Here is a 6,969-nt window from a genome sequence, read left to right as displayed (position 1 = left end):
GCCCCGAGAGCCACCTGTTGCTGCCCTTCACTAGGCTCCGCCAGCCTCGGGGGAATGTTCAGGAACGGAGCCAGCCGTTGCAGGTGCCCTTCGCTGCAACAGCACAGGACAAGCCCCGAGCGATGCTGGACCGGTCGCCTGGGAGCAAGGGAGGGGCTCGGAGGGCTCCCATCTGGGGCTGACACCAGGAGAAACCCGAGGCGAAGCCAGCAAGAAGAGAAGGGGTGCAGGGTGGGCTCCTGGGCTGGGAGCTCCTGGGTCCGGCTGCCGGTAGTGGGGCTTGGGAGCAGGGCCTCCTGCTGCTGATGCCTGGGACCCGAGAACACCCCCAGCGCTCAGGCGGGATGCCTTGTTGGAGCGCTCTGCTCCCAGGGGAGGGGACAATCAGCCCGCTGTCCTGTGTCCTGGGTGGGGGAGGTGGGGGGGGGGAACAGAGGCAGCAGACGTGCTCCTGTAGCTGTCCTTTGTGGCTGGGGAGGGACACACGGGTTGGAGGGTCCTGCCCATGGTAGCCGTGTGAGGGAGATTGGGGGGCGCCAGCAGAGGCCGCGGGGTGAGGGGTGCCCAGGCCGCGGGGGTAAGAGAACAGCATGGATTTGCGGAATTTCAGGGACGGAGAATCAAGAGGCTTTGAACACGCTTTGGATGTGATCAGGGGCACGTGACGCGGGACATTTCCCCTCTGATCGGAGGAGGAAGTACAGACAGTCCTGGCTGCTTTGGAGTGATGCCGGTGGCCATGCCCTGTGGGGGCCTCTCCTGGGCCAGAGGAGGCTTCTGGGCAGAGGCAAGAAGTGAGCAGGCCTGCGGGAGGTCAAGTGGGGCCATGGAGACCGTGGAGACTGCCTGCTGCCCTGCGGTCGGGGGGCTGCGGGGACAGCCCAAGGAGCCCCACACCGCGTGCAAAGCTGTGGGGAGTCCCTGGAGCTCGGGGGCCCACGTTTGATCGGGTGAGGCCTCCCTCTCAAGTCCACACGTGAGCACGAAGGCCTCAGCTAGCCACAGGCCTGTCCCTCAGGCTGGTCCTGGAAGGTCTCCAGGGTCCTGGGACACCCTGTCCTGTACTCTTCGGCCACAGAGACAGAGCTGGCTGGTCTGTGGGCTGTGAGACTTTGCTTTCCCCGCTCAGGACGTGCTCCAGGCCTGGCCTGGACATCAGCGCGCTGTCTGCCCGCCCAGGCTCTGAGCTCACCACTGGGCTCGCCTGCCATTCCTGGGAAAGAGGAATTACCGGCAGGTCTCAGAAGAGCATGGCTTCCTCCTGGACATGAGAAAGCAGAAATCAGAGGTGGCACTGTTGGGCTGAAAGCTTGGGTTCAGGTCAAAGACCTGGTCCCCCTTCTTTGTCCCATTTCACAGATGGGGAAGCACAGAGGCCCAGAAAGGAGATGACTGTAAACACAGTCACTGGACAGAAATGGGAATAACCCTGTCCGTGGGCCTGGCCCTTGGAGGAGCTGAGTTTCCCTGAGTTAATGACAGTCATGACGGGGTTCCTCTTACTTCCAGGACCCCTAGATGCACCCCACACTGCCCCACAGCCCAGGTTCCTTCTCCCCTGCAGACCTTTGTCCGTCCCTGCAGAGGGCAAGGCCTGGGGCCCCGACCCGTGACGGCCTCTGCTTTCAGCCCCTTCACCCCAACCAGACTGTGGCTCCTCTGGGACAAGAACTGGATCCTCTCTCCTCTGAGACCCCCGCCCCCTGCCCGAGGCCACAACAACGTCTGAATTGAGGATGTTCCTTTTTCTGTGATGGGCCCCAGTCCCTGGGCTTGGAGGGAAATGAGCCGTTGAGATGATGGAGCTGCTGTTGCTGTCACCCCCAACTTGGAGAGCTGTGACCTGGCTGCCGCCTGCGCCTGGGCCTGCTCAGGGGATCTGAGGCGGCTCTGAGGTGGGGGGAAGGACCCAGGGGCCCAGTCTGGTGCCTTCCTGGGTGGACCCCCCCAGCCCGACCCCCTGAAAGCAGAGACCACGGTTTCCCCTCCGGAGGCTGCTGCGTCGTTCCCCCAGTGGCCGGCAGGTGGTGCTGTGTCCCCGGCGTGCCTGTCCTCCCGGCTTGGAAGGTGCTGGAAGCTGGCCTGCAGCCCTGAGACACCCGAATCCTGCCAAGGCCCGGTTGTGGCTGTCCTCCAGCCTCTGCTGGTGGCTTCTGCCGGGGACAGGATGCCCCCCAGTCCTGGCAGAGCCGCACCAGGTCACGGCCTGCAGCTTATGTCCCAGCTCCTTGCGAGCTGAGCGGCTTCTCCGCTGCCCAGGGGCCTGTTCCCTGCGGCCCGGGGGTTTCATCCTCCCCCACCCCCCACTTCTCTGGCTGTGGGTGCAGCACGCCCATCAGGTCAGGTGTTCCCCGCACAGCTGTGCAGAGCAGGCTCCTGTCGTGCAGGTGAGAACGCCGCGCCCAGGGGCCTCTGCGGACTGGGGCAGCGCCGGGCCTGCAGCCTGTCTGCCCCACGGCCGGGTCAGCCCCTGCCCTAGACCGCAGCCGCGCCGGAGGGACTCGGGCTTTCAGGCTGTCGGCCCCGAATCTGGGCCCGTCCTTCCCTCTTCCCCCTCCACCCTGGGGGGCTTTGACCCTCCATGCAGGACCCCCAGCTGAACTGGAGGGGACAGGTTTTTTTTTTTTTTTTTTAAAGATTTTATTTATTTATTCATGAGAGGCAGAGAGAGAGAGAGAGAGGCAGAGACACAGGCAGAAGGAGAAGCAGGCTCCAGGCAGGGAGCCTGACGTGGGACTCTATCCTGGGTCTCTAGGGTCACGCCCTGGGCTGGAGGCAGCGCTAAACTGCTGAGCCACCCAGGTGCCCCGGAAGGTTAAGGGAGCAGCCTGGGCCTGCCTGCTCAGGGTGGCATCTCGCAGGACGAGGGACCGCCAGTGGGCACCCCGGGGCGGAGAGGGTGCCTGTCCGGCCCCGCTCCGTCTCCCTGACCTCCGTCCCAGCTCCCCGATCCAGGTGCCCCCCCCCCCCGCCGCTCTGGCCCCGCTTCTCCCTTTCACCCCGTCTCTGCGGCCCTGTCAGCTCGTCTTTCTCTCCTTTTTGTGTCTCCCTCTCTTTCCAACAGACCCGAGTTAAGTGACAAAAGAAAAATGATCCCCTCCTGCCAGGGTTATTAAAATCATGTTCTACAATTGAGCCGCCAGAGGGCCCCAGTTAATGACGGATGATGAGGCCACAGCTTCCCCCCGGCTGGGAGTGAGGCGCTGGGCCCTGCCGCGGGGTAGCCACCAGTTAGTCTGGGCGGACACCGCGTGGCCAGCTCCTCGCCTTCCAGATCGCCGCCTTCCTGCTCTGAGATAAAGCCTCCTTCCTGGCGGGGAGGCCGGCGCCGGGGGCCCGGAGCGTGGGGACAGGTCCCTGGGAGCCAGGCAGCCATCAGGTTTGCCGGCATGATCACAGCTCACCCAAGGCCTCCCCACCTCGAGGTGGGGGCGGGGGTGGCTCAGACAGTGACCTTGGAGGCAGGCGAGGCAGGATTGGGAGACCCGCGGAGATCCGGAGATCGGGGCTCAGAGGAGTCAGGTCACTTGTCCAAGGTCGCACAGCCAGGAAGTGGCGGAGCTGCTACTTGAACTCCAAATTCCGATCTTTTTTTTTTTCTCAGTTGGCCCCCGAGCCCACGAAAGGAGCGTTGGAAGAGAAAAGTTTCGTTTGGCAGAAAATGATAGACCTTGGCGGACCAGGTTTTGATCCCATGGTGCCTGGAGTAAGAGTAAGCAAGTACAGGCGCCCGGATGGCCCAGTCGGTTACGTGTCCGACTTTTTTTTTTTTTAAAGAGGGTGTTAAAATTTTTTTAAAAATTTTTTATTTATTTATGATAGAGAATGAGAGAGAGAGAGAGAGAGAGAGAGAGAGGCAGAGACACAGGAGGAGGGAGAAGCAGGCTCCATGCCGGGAGCCCGACGTGGGACTCGACCCCGGGACTCCAGGATCGCACCCTGGGCCAAAGGCAGGCACTAAACCTCTGGGCCACCCAGGGATCCCCTAAATAAATAAATTCTTAAAAAAGGAAAAAGCAAAGTCGGTTTGCGTTAGTGGGAAGGACTTCCCGAGGAAGCAGGCACTAACATAGACAAGAGTCTGGTTTTGCCTTGGCTAGTGGCCTTTCAGAACCGGAGGGAGCACGTCGCCTGTCTTTCCAAGCCAGACAGGGCCCTGGAGCTGCAGAAACCCACCCAATCCAAGGGGGCCGGAGGGTCTAGGGATGGGATGTGCCAGAGTCAGGGAGACCAAATGGGGTAAATTGCAGAAGAGAGGAGGAGGCCAGTTTGTTAGGCCCAGAGCCCTGGGAGTGTGGGTGGGGGGCACCAGGACCCCCAGGGCATGTGTGGGGTGGGGTCGCATCTCAGGAAGCCCTCCTGTGGCAGCTCATTCAAGTTTCTCATCCTCTCCCCACGCAGACAACTGAGGAATTAGCATCCTGGTTTTGCACTTGAGGAAAGAGCACTTCGTGCTCCAAGAGGGGAGTGGGTTAGATCAGATCATATAACAGGGTAAGACCCTAATGTCCCAGCTCCGTACTCTGGTTCTTTCCATGCTACCAGGCTGGGAGGAGGCCAGTGGGGGTGCAGTGGCCCAGGGGGCCATGTGCCCCCCATCCCACATCCCACATTCTGCACTGGATTGACCGCTTGCTCCCCAGTGGCCCTCCCAGGGGTTGGGGGGGGGGGTGGCTGGTGCCAGCACCACAGTCTGTGCAGAATGAATGACTATCTCTTTCCCATCTGGATTCTATTATTTTTTAGTTTATCCCGGTCAAAAAGCGCAAGATGAACATCTAGAAGGAAAAAAAATATAATCTTTGAGAAAATTGAAAATATGTATCATGGTTTGGGGCTGGGGGCCTCGCAGGCCGGTTCCCCCTGACTGATTGCTGGGGTTATAGGCCTGGCTCAGCCCATGTCTGCACACGTGGCTCCCCCCACCCCCTGGGATCCCCCGGGCATCTCCTTCCCACTCTTCGGTCTCGGTCTCGGCTCAGGACCTGGTCTCCCCGGTGTGTGTGGTGGGGGCTGGGACGGACGAGAAGAAGTTCCCTTCCCTGGGAACACGGGCCTGTTCTGGATATTTGGGGGACGTCCAGATTGTTCCCTGTAGGAGAGAAACCCGCCCCAGCACTATTAGCTGGGACGTAGTGACGTTTCCTGTGCACCAGGCATCTTCCAACCACCCTCCTTGATCCCGGGGACGGTTCGTCTTTGGTGTTCCCCACGCCAGCCCTCTAGGCTACAGCACCCTCGTCCCCCTGGCAGGGGAGGAAACAGGCGCGCGGGGGTGCAGGAGCGCACCCAGGTTCCCACGGCGGGGCAATGGCAGCACCATTCCTGTCCAAGCCGTTGAGCTCCAGGGACCCCTGTGCAGCCGTGAAGCCAGAGAGCCTCCTTTCTTGGCCGGAGATGGGGAGGAGGAAGCGAGAGCATGCACCTCCGTGAGCGTGAGTGCTTACCGTGTATGTGCCGTGGAGCGCGGCGTGGAGCACGGAGCGCTGCGTCCTGTGCCCTTGCCTGTGCACAGCTGCATTTGGTCCGCCGGCCTGGCATCCTCCTGCCCGCTCACTCCGTCCATCTCTCTCCCTGTCACCTACCGCCCAGTATCTGTTTATTTATCCATCCCTTACCCATCCATCCATCGTCTCTCTGTTCCCCCGTGCGCCCCTCATCCAGCCATCCATGCATCTCCGTAGCCATCATCTAGCCGTGGGGTCGCACGTCTGTGGGGACAGCACCGAGTATGTCGGTGCAACGCGTGCGTACATCTCAGCGCACATGGTAGGTGTCGGTCCAAATCCGCTGCCCAGACCTGTGACTCTTCTGCTGCCCCCACACCTGGAAAGCTACCCGAGGGAGGGGACAGGGCCCAGCCTCGGGAGCCTGCCCTGGCCCTGGCTCCCCTCTGAGGCCTCAGTGGAGAGTTAATTAAATCCTTTCCCCAACAAGCGTGGTAATTAGTGCTAATGGCCGGCTGCTCCTCGCTCAGCAGCTGAAGAGGTCCTGCTGGGTGTGTGTGCGGTGCGCGTGCGCGCCTGCTGTGGGGGAGCAGGGCCTTCTCAGCCTGGGGAGCTCATGGGGCAGAGGGCCCTGGAGAGCTGCTGCTCGCCTCTCTCAGAGCTCCCCTGCGCGAGACCCGGAGGGCTGGGTGTGGGCCGGGCGTCCTGCCAGCCCGTTGGGGCAGGGCCTGCCGTAGCGCCCTGGGCCTGCGGACTCCGGCTCTCCGGGGTCTGTGTGCCTGGAGCGTGTGCTTCTGCGTGTGCACGCGTGACCATGTGTGAAGGGACGGTGACTGGCAATGCACTGGCCGCGCCCCAAGTTTGCGTGTACACGACTGTGTGTGTCTGGCGGTTGTGCGTCTCGTGGTTGTGCTCCTAGAGGTCGTGCGCCTCGGGTCGTGTGTCTGGAGGTCCTGAGCCTGGAGGTCGTGCACCTGGGGGTTGTGCGCCTTGTGTTGTGTGTCTGGAGGTCGTGTGCCTCGGGGTCGTGCATCTGGAGGTTTTGTGTCTCGGTAGCGTGCCCTGGGTCATGTGCCCCGGGTCGTGCGCCTTGAGGTCCCAGCCAGGGTTCCGCGAACGCGCCTCCGTGCGTAGGTAAGAGTGAGGAGCTGCCGGGCCCGACCTCCGGGGCTGACAGATGCGCCTTGCAAACAAAGGTGACAATGAAGTGTGGTCCTGAAATTGCTTTGGACGCTCCGTCAAGCCAGTGACGCGGAAGAGGTGAAGTTGTAAAGCGTCCTGGGGAGCCAGTGGAGTGACAGCGGGGGGTGGGGGCCCCCGCCCGTGGCCACCCCTCGGGGGACCGGATCCCGCCCCGCGGCCTGTTGGTGGAGGCGGAGGCCTGGATGCAGGCGGCTCCCTGACCTGGCGACACGGGCAGCGGGGTGGGCATCGGGCGGACCCCCCAGGGGCTCGGCGCCCCGACCGAGGTTGCGCATCTAGCCCGCGCCCCGTGACCCCGAGACGCGCTTGCCGGCAGAGC

This window comes from Canis lupus, chromosome 13 (assembly GCF_048164855.1).
Source record: "Canis lupus baileyi chromosome 13, mCanLup2.hap1, whole genome shotgun sequence".
Taxonomy (NCBI): Eukaryota; Metazoa; Chordata; class Mammalia; order Carnivora; family Canidae; genus Canis; species Canis lupus.
This window is presented reverse-complemented; position numbering follows the sequence as displayed.